The sequence below is a fragment of the Theropithecus gelada genome, chromosome 13 (genome assembly GCF_003255815.1).
Source record: "Theropithecus gelada isolate Dixy chromosome 13, Tgel_1.0, whole genome shotgun sequence".
NCBI classification, from domain to species: domain Eukaryota; kingdom Metazoa; phylum Chordata; class Mammalia; order Primates; family Cercopithecidae; genus Theropithecus; species Theropithecus gelada.
The window spans coordinates 27,083,532-27,094,434 of record NC_037681.1 but is presented as its reverse complement, the minus strand read 5'-3'; the positions used below and the strand labels follow the sequence as shown (position 1 = coordinate 27,094,434).

The 10,903-nt window shown below is 43.5% G+C and overlaps 1 long non-coding RNA gene across 1 annotated transcript; it reads left to right on the top strand.

The window, feature by feature from the left end:
• Positions 1 to 6,049: 6,049 nt before the first annotated feature.
• LOC112605117 lies at positions 6,050 to 7,469 on the top strand. Its single transcript, XR_003115354.1, has 2 exons — positions 6,050 to 6,469; positions 7,194 to 7,469. It is a non-coding gene; the product is annotated as an uncharacterized LOC112605117 (long non-coding RNA).
• The last annotated feature ends 3,434 nt before the right edge of the window (positions 7,470 to 10,903 follow it).

Genomic DNA, 10,903 nt, shown 5'->3' with positions numbered 1-10,903 from the left:
CCGTATGGATAGAGTATATACAAGACAGCAAAGGAGAAGTTTACAAAGCTTTTACAGTCCTGACAGAGAAAATAAAACAAAATGTCTTCAAGCTCAGGGGCTCATATTTACCTACCCGCAGTCATAAAATCTCATCTTTTCTTGGGGACAACCAGGTCATAGACCAGAGTAGTTAGGCACTTTGGCTTCCAGAAAGATGGAGATTTGTGCCAGAATGATCTCTGGGCTCCCCATCTTCCCTCGAAGGGCTCTTCTTTGTAAATCAGAAAGTGCTCTATGCAGGAAGATGGAAGAATGAGTTACTATTCCTGAAGACTAGTAAAAATATATATCTAATTTTAGAATTTAAAGTTTTTTACCTTGAGAGTTACCCGATCAGACAACCCATCCAACACATGATTAGCAGAGTCATTTTTTGCCTTTGCAATCCAATGTCACCAAAGGCATTGACTATCTGTCACATGCTAAGCAGTTCCAGAGCTGCCCTGGGGTCCCTGGGTTTTCTGATCCACATTTGATTACCTAGCCATCACATCTAGATTAACCCAACCCCTTTAGGCTGATCACGCTCCCTAATAGCTATTTATTTAAGCTTCCTTATACTTTTTCAGCATTGTATATTTCTTAGTATGTCAATTCAAGTGAGAGATATCTTCTCGGAAATCATATAAGCTTCAGGAGGTTTGTATACTACTCTCTGCAGTACTTGAGGCCATGCTTGTCTGGGACCTCAAGGGTGCCCCAAAATGAATAAATGAATGAAGTACTCCTGGTATGTTGAGCTTCCTTCTTCAAAACTCTAGAATCTTGCCTGTTTAAAACTAATGAGAGCTTTTATTTATAAAGCAAACGAATGTAGGACACTCTGCTTTAACACTTGACTGATATTATTTTACTTAATGTTTATGAGTATCCAGGCAGGTAGCTTTGTGGTTAATGGCATAACCTCTAGAGTCACAGCAATTGGCTCGAATTCCTGCTCTGCTATTTGATAGCTGTGTGTCCTTGGATTAGAAATCAGAAGTGTTTTCTTGCATTGACACGAGACAAAAAGTGCTTCCTAAAAGGCCACAGTTGTTGCTCTTTAGGAGAATGCAAAACTGATCTATTCTGTTAGACATGCCAGCAATTGTTTGAAGAGACCTCTTGTGTTCCCCAAATATTCCAAAGCTAAGGTCCTTTATATTTTCCTCACACAGCATAGTTTTGTAATCTTTCTCTAACCTCTGTCAGGGCCTCAGGTGTCTATACTCTCCTGATCAGAGGCAGGCTGTCTGTTTCCTCGCTGTGTTATTATGTGCCTGGAGACTAGACGTTATGCCTTCCTATCTCTGCATGATATTGGAGTTATCGGAACTCAGGAGTCTGATTCTCCGACTCAGTTACCTAAAAGTGTGTCAATGCTACTCAAATAACTGCAGCATTCTGGGTATCATTTCCTCACCTGTAAAAGGAGAAACTGAGGCTGCAGTTCTGAGGTGCAGAGGCTGAGATGCTAGGGTTGCTCACAACCCCTTTCCAGGCAGTCCATTTCCTAGGCCACTTGTAGCGTGGCAGTTGACTTCTTCAAGGTCACCAGGGCTTGCGGTGTTCTACTATAAGGACTACATCTCTGTAGCAGGTGGATGGACACATTCAGCTTCCATTACATGCTGCTGGGCCTATGCTCCACTCTGGACTGCACTCTGGAAACTCCAGGAGGCTCGAATCTTTAAGAAAGCCCACAGTGAGTACCTTCTACATGGCCCTGCGTGGGAGGCAACTGGTGTTGACGTGGAACTTTGAAACCCACCCCTCCTTCGTGGGGAGACAGGCACACTGGAAACCTCTTGGATGTTGGGGTTAGGCAAACCCCAAGCTAATTATGTGAACCTGGGGAAATTACCTAGCCTCTCTGAGCCTGAGAATTAAGTGCTGAATACTTGTTTGTTGAGTGAAGAAATGGCACTGGATTGGTGCCCATGGAGACATCAGGGTGCAGCCTAATGATTCCAGGTACAGGGCAGGTGAACAACAAGCTGTGAAAGTTGGGAATCACAGAATATTGCAAGAAATCATGTTCAGAAGGTCAGGACTGGAGCTTTTGGAATTTCAAATACCAAAATAAAGGATTCTGGCTCTTTTTCTGTAATTCAAAGTTCACAAAAGTATGCTTATTATAACACAAGATCAAAGAAATATTGATAGAACGATGTCAACAAGTTTATAGGAGCAGTTGAAAAACACTGGGTTAAATAACGTCTAATTGTTTGCTTTACTGCATAGTTGCTTAGCATCATCCTACATCTTTAAATATGCATGTTGTAATCTCTAAAGCAAGGAGATATGTTTTGCAACCATCCCAAACCGATTTGACCACTAATTTTTTTTTTTTTTTTAGAGAGAATATCCTGGGGCTGGCAACAGGGAACCGATGTTATTTAATGGAAAGACTTTCAAGAACTTTGAGCAAGAGGATGTTTAGCGAAGATATGCTTTCCTGGAAACAATATCTATTGACTCTCCCTCTGTTCTTTAAAACCACAGAGAACTAGCCCACCCTCTTCTCTACTGGGTGATCCGTTAGGTCCGTGAAGACTGCTATTGTCTCTAGCTTCCGTTTTTTTCATCCATGCTAAATGTCTCCAGATCTATAAGCTGTCTCTCAAATGTTAGCCTGGTTACATTTCCCTTACCATCTGGTGGTCAGAACTGGATTTGAATTCTAGGTGCATTTTGGCATAAGCAAGAAAGAATGGACCCAATTTTCTTACATATAAAGTGAGCTGGGCAGTTGGGGTTGGTTTCCTTTTCCTTTAGTCTTAATTATGTCACTTAATTATAAAAACCTTACCTGTCTTCCAAACACGGTCAGTCATGAAATCTGGACCTTTTTTCCTAGGACAGAAAAAGTACACTGATTTCTTTTCTTGAAAGCTTAACAGCCTGGAATATTTTAGGCACAAGGACATGAAGGGCTGGGGGAGGAAGGCAAATGAATTTTGTGCTTTATACCAAAGCCAGGCTTTTTCTGGTTTTACTAATGGAAGGTGATTACAGAACATTTTAATGTCAGAAAGGTTTGAAAGCCATTATGCTTCTCCGCAGATCTTAAAACTCTCCTACTTAACAACTAGTGCCTTGGAAAAGCCAGTGTGCATGTTCTCTCTCTCTCTCATACACACACACGTACACACACACACTCTGAATATAAAACTAAGAAGCTGATTCTGCTATTATTTGTCATGCCTACAACAACCCCTCTGTGTTGTCGGAGGCACCGAGCACGTGGTGCGTTCTTTAGCAGTACTTAGACACGCTGACATAAAATACAAAGATGATCCAATTACACTTGCTGCAACTGCATCTCATTCTGCTAATGCTTACAAATTAAGGGTGTCTGTCACTGCCTACATGAGCCTGTACAGAGAGCATCTCCAATCTCATGAATTTTCGAGTATGCTCCACAGAAATGCAGAAACCAATTCAACGGCAAGGAGTTGACACACAGCTCATAATCCCTGTCTAGTCAGTATGAAAATCTGTCTGTGCAAGGAATGCAAAACGTAGTCACCCGTGGAGTCATGGGATATCAGCGGTGTTATTTTACCAGATCAGAGGTAGTGCTTTACTGACATGAAGTACTTAAAGCGGAATTGCTTTTCTGGGTTGAAACATGGGTATGTGCTCAGCTAATTTCAATCAGCACCGTTTAGTTGTTGTGCTTTGCTTTTCGAAACTTTCTGAAGCCAATTACCTTCTCAATTGCTTCCATGATCTCTCTCTCAACAGGCAGGCTTCAGAGAGTCATGGGTTCTGATTTTGGAGACAGGAGTTGGGAGCAGCGTTATAGCTTGTCCGTGAGCTCAGGACCCTGAATTACTCGACTTGTACGCCCAGCGTGGGGGCCTCCTCCACCTGCTTGAGTACCGGCTCCTGAGTCCTTCATTGGTTGACTGTCTGGGTTGGAAATGTTTCAGTGATCTGAAAACATCCATTCAGTCTTATCTAATATATCCTTTCTTCTTTGGGCTAAATGTTAACAGATCCTTCGTTCATTCTTCAAATACTGCTCAGTTCCCAGGGCTTTCTTCTGCACAAATGAGTCAAAAGCTCTGCTGCATCCAACAGTGAGAGAGCGGATGTGTCGTCCTCATTCAGAACACCCAGACTCTCTTACTGTGGCTTAAGGGGCTATAGCCTTCTGACCCACCCTTCATATTGTAAACTCATGCAGACTATGAAGCCAGCTAATGCTAACCATCCTTCCCAGTTGTTTTTAAGGCAATTTCTATTAAACCTATTTGCTCCACCTTTAGGCAGTTGCCTTCTGAATTCAGGTTCATACCATTACATTTCCTCCTGCTTCAATGTTATTTTCAGCCTGTCTTTCAGGCCTGTCCAGACTTTTGTGGGTGCTATTACTGAGTTTCCCTGCACTCAAGGTTCCTCCCACAGATGAGTCATGCCCAAATTTGACAAGTGTGCTTTCTACATCTTCCACTACAATTTCTGAGAAACGAACAGGCTTCTACTGACATTAGCATAAGCCTGAATGAAATAGATTATGACTCTTGACTAGCTGAATATGCAACAAAAGCATAGAACACAAAATGCTTTTCCAACATAGATGCTAGAAATGAGACTAAAGCTAAAATTTCCAGCCCTACACCCCATGTGGCCTCCAGAACTCTACATTTAGTTGCCCAGATATCAGCACACATGGCTGTGATGGAGCCAGGAGGTGGGTGCTTCAGTCTGCCCACTTTTTATCTTGTGTCCCACTATCTAACTTGTTTTGGGCAAGTCAGTTTTCTTGAGCCTACCTTTCCTCCTCTATGGTGTGTGGGTAATAATACCAGTCTGACTTACCTGAAAGTTGTGAGACTGAAAAGCATCATCTGTATGTCAACCCTGAAGATAAATGTATGTCAGAAACTATTATAAAGAGATCATCATTAGTTTCCTTTCATCTCATGATGTAGAAACATTTAGATGTTGGGATCTTTCCACATACTTGTCTAAGAAAATTTCTGGCCCTTCCTTCCTTCCTTCCTTCCTTCCTTCCTTCCTTCCTTCCTTCCTTCCTTCCTTCCTTCCTTCTTTCCTTTTAGATGGAGTCTCGCTCTTGAAGCCCAGGTTGGAGTGCAATGGCACCATCTGGGCTCATTGCAACCTCTGCCTCCTGGGTTCAAGCAGTTCTCCTGCCTCAGTCTCCTGAGTATCTGGGATTACAGGCACCCGTCACCATGCCTGGCTAATTTTAAAAATATTTTTAGTAGAGACAGGGTTTCACCATGTTGACCAAGCTAGTCTCAAACTCCTGACATCTGGTGATCTACCCGCCTTGGCCTCTCAGTAAGTGCTGGGATTACAGGCATGGGCCACAGTGCTTGGCCTGGTTTTTCTATTTGTTTATTTTTGTGTTGGTTTTTCTATTTTTGGTGTTTCTGGATCATGGACTTTGAAAAACTTCTTGGCTTAGCAAATTAGTGTCTTTAGATTTCTGCTGTAGGCAATGAGCCAATTGGCCAGAAAATATCCAATTATTCCCTGCAGGTTCAAGGTGGATGGGGACTTCCACTGTTGTTTAGAGAAACCACTGAGTGGGTAAAATCCCAAACAGCAAAATCAAATAGGGATTCTGTACACTCGGGAGTGTCAGCTCTGGACAAATTAGGTTGCACTTGATTGTAAGAAGCCAAGTGTTATTAAAATAGAATATAAATATTGACAGAAATGGACTGCTTCTAATCCCCACTGCCATTGGCCAGGGAGGCCTCTCTTCAGGTTTTCTGAATAGAACAAAATAAGAAGCCCATATTACCGCGGGAATGGCACTGTGATTAGGAGTCTTTCATGAGCTTCCATGAATGTCTAGGGCTTGGAAACTTTGTTTTCAAAATAAGGCTGTTGGATTAGATGATTTTCCCAACCCCTAACCCTCTGTGTTAATGAATGGGACTGACTCTATAATCATGTTCCTTGGACATTTCTGTGGAAACACTGAGCCATCATCAGGGAGGCCTTCATTCTGATGAAACAAAGCCAGTTGTGTCCATATGAGAACATTGGCCAGGGTGGAGAGATGGAGGCTGTGTTCAGGCCAGTCCACACTGGGTCACCCATGTGGCCTGCTGCTTAGCAATTCCTAACCACCATCTTCCCTTCTCAGCCTCTTTTTTCATGCTAAGAGGCATAAATGAAATGATGATGCTAAAAATTTGAGCTCTTTTCGTGGAATTCTTGTGATACAGATATGTGCTGCATGTTCATTATCTCGTTGGTCTTCACCATGATAACTGGGGGGTAAGAATTATCAGCAGTTCACAGGTTAGGGACTTGAGACTGACAGTTTGGCTTCCCTGTTCCAGGTGGCAAAGCCTATGGGGTATTCACCTACCTGCTGCATGAAGGCAACATGGAGGGACTGTGGTGGATTATCTGCAAAGATGGCCAAAATTCTCTCATCCTTACAGGTATATACAAGGTAAGAACACCTTTGACCAGTGGAATGTGATGAAAATGCTGCCCAGCCAATTCTAGACAGGGCCTTAAGAGGTCTAGATGCTTCCACATTTGCTTTCTTGGGAGCTCTGAGTTATCATGTGAGAACCACCAGTCTCCCCCACCGGCACCCTAAGCTCATTATCCACAAGGCTGTGCAAAATAATAAGTCATTGTTGTTAGGACACAAAGTTTGGTAGTGGTTTGTTATGTAGTCATGGATAAGTGAGGAAGGGATCTCAGCATCTTTTCTTCTCTGAACTAATGTTTAAAGTCAGGATGTAACATATTGTCTCCATGTGACTTTGTTGAACTAAATAAAGAATGCTAATACCAGATGCAGACACTGCCACTTCTGTTCTCTAAGACTAGGCATTGCCCTCTGATCAGAAGAGTCAATCCTGGTGAGTTTAATGTGAGCCTCAGAATCCTACTCAACACAAAGTTCCAGAGAGAAGAGATTAGCAATGCCAATACCTTAGAGATGGTACTGGGTGTGGAATCCGTCCTCCCTTGACTAGGTGATCTCTAGGTTCCTTTCCAATTTTAACGTTTTCTGTTCTGATTTATCTTTTGGTATTGTGCAGGTATCAGGAGAAAAAAAAATGCCAACGTGTCTCTTTAATTCCTTTATCATTAAGTCATACCCTTTCCCAACTCCCAATCCAGTTTTCTTATGGCAATACCTTGGTTTTTGCTTTGTGAAGATGCCAGAGTCAGTCAAAACTAAGCTCACCGTCCTTGCTAATATTCTACCCCAGAGGATAACTAAAGCTCAGCTATTCACCCCTATAGAAAGCCTGAATTTTGTAAATGTTCTGCTTAGAATGAGGAAGAAAGGTGAAGAAGGAGGAGGATGAAGGGAGGAATGAGAGAGAGGTAAAGCCAACGAGCAGAGCAGACCTACATTTGCAGCATCTCCAAGTTTCTGCAACAGCTTTATGTTGTTGTTATGTTTTGTTTTAATAAAAGTAAATACCATTTTTTTCTTTACTGTTATATTCTTTTCATAAGAGCTCAGCTAAAGACAGATAATGCTGGAGTCAGCTTTTTTCTAAGAATTAGTCTCTTCAAACTGGCCATAGAGATTTGGTAGAAGTCATGGGTTTTAATTGAATTTCTCCTAACGGTCTCCCAGGGATGGAAACATGACTGATACAGGCTGACTTTCCCTCTCCCCTTGGTGAAGCTGTATTGCCTCCCACAGAACAGACCGTTCTTTATGTTCTAACCGGGCTTTTCATAACTCCACTGGAGAGCTGTGCAAACCCTAGACTTGGCAAAGGCTTTTTTGTTTTCTGAAGCCAGACCAATTCTGGACTCAGTTCCTGCTTTCTAGGAAGAAATAGCACATGCATCTAGCCTCTTCCCTGATGAAAAAATACCTCACTCCTTTTTAGACAACTTCTCGTATTGATAATTTTATAGAAATACACTGTATGAGTGAAAGTCAGCATTTCCATTACACAGCAGCCTGCTAGAGCTGCTTCCAAGGGGCAGAGAGTCCTGTTGGCTGTTTGTCCGAGGTGATCTTCCTCTCTTAATCTGTCAGTCTAGACCTTGACAATGTTCCCCAAATACCGGCTCAAGCCCTTCCTTCTCCCAATAACTTTTCCATGGTCTCTGGACCTCCTTAGTCTGCAGTGCCGCTCCTCCTGAGTTCCTGCACCACCTGCCTTCGACACCTAGTCTGTGTTGTAAGTATGAGTTTTCTTGTGGCTTCTTTTTCTCAAGGCAGGCTGGGTGTGGGGAGCTGTCTCTGCAGCATCTTTTGAATATAGATGCCATTTCTCACTTTTCTTTTCTCTGTACCCGCTGTAGTCCATTACAAATACTGGGCAATTGATCAATTCATGCTAAAAAGGATGACGATCAAGGTAGGGACAAGCTGCATAGATGAGGGAAGAGGTGCCACCCACACTGGGCACCACAGTCACTTTCCCGCTGTGGATCTACGTTTCCATCTTGTTTTTTTTTTTTTCCTTGTACTTATTTATTTATTGGTCAGATGACTTGATCTTTTTGGGCTGCATGACTCTGTCCTCTCATAGGGTTCAGCCTTGGAAACAGGATGATGTCATTAGAGTCCATCAGCCCACAGCCCTCTTTGGGTGGCGCTCTTTTTGGGGGGGCTCTGCTCTCACGTGCTGCCTGTGCTGTGGACACATGTACACTGCCCACTTGCACAGATAGTGTGTCTTTCTGCAACCTCCCTGTTTACATGCTTCCCCAAGACTGGATTCTGGGGCGGGGATGAGCCACGCCCCCCAACTGGCTCTGACTTCCCCTGCGCCAGCTCTGCATGCCAGAAAGTCACGGTTCTGCTGCCAGATGTTTCTCTTCCTTTCTTTAGGTTGCTGCATGGCATACTAAAAATTATGGCTATAGGATACGTGCAACTGTTCAGTGACAAAGACCTGTGCAGCATCGACAGTACCGCCTAATGAGGTTTCACCATAACTAAGTATCACAACCAGTTTACAGACCAGAAAACTGAGACACAGGAAGGGTTGGTGACTTGAGCAAGGTGCATCAGCTGGTAAGTGCAGAGCTGCAAATTTGCCTGGCTCCCAGGCTCACATGGTTGCTAAGACATATGCCAAGTCTTTTCCCACTGCATTTTTAAACCCCTGGGAAACATAAGACACTATATCAGATCTGGGTCGGAGAAAGGCGTGGAAGTTCAAGATGTGTACTCGGCTCTTCCAAAAACAACCCGAGAGCTCAATTCTCTTCTTTCCCCATGCAGCTGCTTCCCAGCACAACTGTCCATCTGTGTTCTATTGTTACATGTTTATTTCTTCCTTGTGAGCTTCTACAGTTCCTGCCTTTTATGGGATGTTCTTACTCTGGAAATACAGAATGGATTTACAGGGCTGGCAGAAGTGTGCTGTTGGTCATTTTCCCAGTGTTGTCATTATGAGGTGCATGGGACCAGCCAACAATTGGATTTTATGATCAATTACTACCAGGATGAATTGCTAATAGACATGTCATTAGAAACCAAAGGGAGACATTTCATAGCAACTGTTTCTTGTCTTTGCTTTTCTCCTTTTTTGAACTTGACATAGGCCACCTGAGAGTTGGCTTAGGCCAACGTGCTTAGGGGGTCTGTTGTGTACAAAGTGCTTTCTCTGGAGCCTCCCTCTAAGGGTCAGGAGTCAGCAGTGACCACTGAAGGATGCTAGACACTGGATGGTAGATCATGTATACTGCATCTCACCACCGCAGGCACAACACGGGCTTAACAGATACAGTTGGTTCAAATTCTGCATCTACTCTTTACAGATTTTGTGGTGCTAGGCAAGTCTCCTACTTTTCTAAATTCTCAGTTTTCACATCTCTACAATCTCAAACATTTTGTTGAGAAGATTAAACCAGACAGCATGGTTTCTGCGAGGCAGAAACCAAAGAAAGAAACCCTGGTGTCTGCTGCTCAAAGTGATCAAAATGGGGGTGTAGCAAGCCCCTGCTCTACACAGTGAGAGGGAGCACAGCAATCCCCAGAGCATGTTGTGGTCAGCCAGCAGTGGGCAGGTGAAAAGCAGGAAAGGGGAACAGGAGTTCACGTGTTAGCAGCCAGCATTTGGGAAGCCTGGCTGGAAGAGATGGAGTCCCAGAGAGGGGATGGCCATTTAGGAACAGGAGCCTGCGATGAAGCAAAGGGGGATCAGCTTTTTCAACAACAAGAGTCCTGATGAGATGAGGGGCTTAGTCATGGAATAGGTTGGAGCTGCCCAGACGGCTGCGTAGAAAACTCTCTCAACACCTAGGCACATGGCCTAAAATATCCCAAAGACTGTAGATTCTCTCTCATTGTTGGGGAAATTCCTTTTGCTGTCCTTGCAGGTGGATGACAATGAAAGCAGCTGTATTAGTTCGTTCTCACACTGCTAATAAAGACATACTTGAGACTGGCTAATTTATAAATGAAAAAGGTTTGATTGACTCACAGTTCAGCATGGCTGGGGAGGTCTCAGGAAACTTACGGTCATGGTGGACTGCTGGACATGGTGGACATGGTGCACATGGCAGCTGGGAGAAGAAGAACGAGAGCTGAGCAAAGCGGGAAACCCCTTATAAAACCATCATATCTTGTGAGAACTTATCACAAGAACAGGACAGTGGAAACCGCCCCCATGATTCAATTATCTCCACCTGGTCCCTCCTGCCATGTGTGGGGATTGTAGGAACTACAATTCAAGATGAGATCTGGGTGGGAACACAGCCAAACCATATTAGCATCCATCTCTTGAGAACTTGGTCTAGCCAGACAGGAGGCTGAGCATTCTGCTTGTGTTTCTGTTTTCTGGAATTAACAATCCAGGGGAACCATTATATCGCTGCCTCATTTTGTGGATGAAAAAAACTAAGGTTCAGAGAGGCTACATAAATTACTCAGGCTCCATGAAGGTCA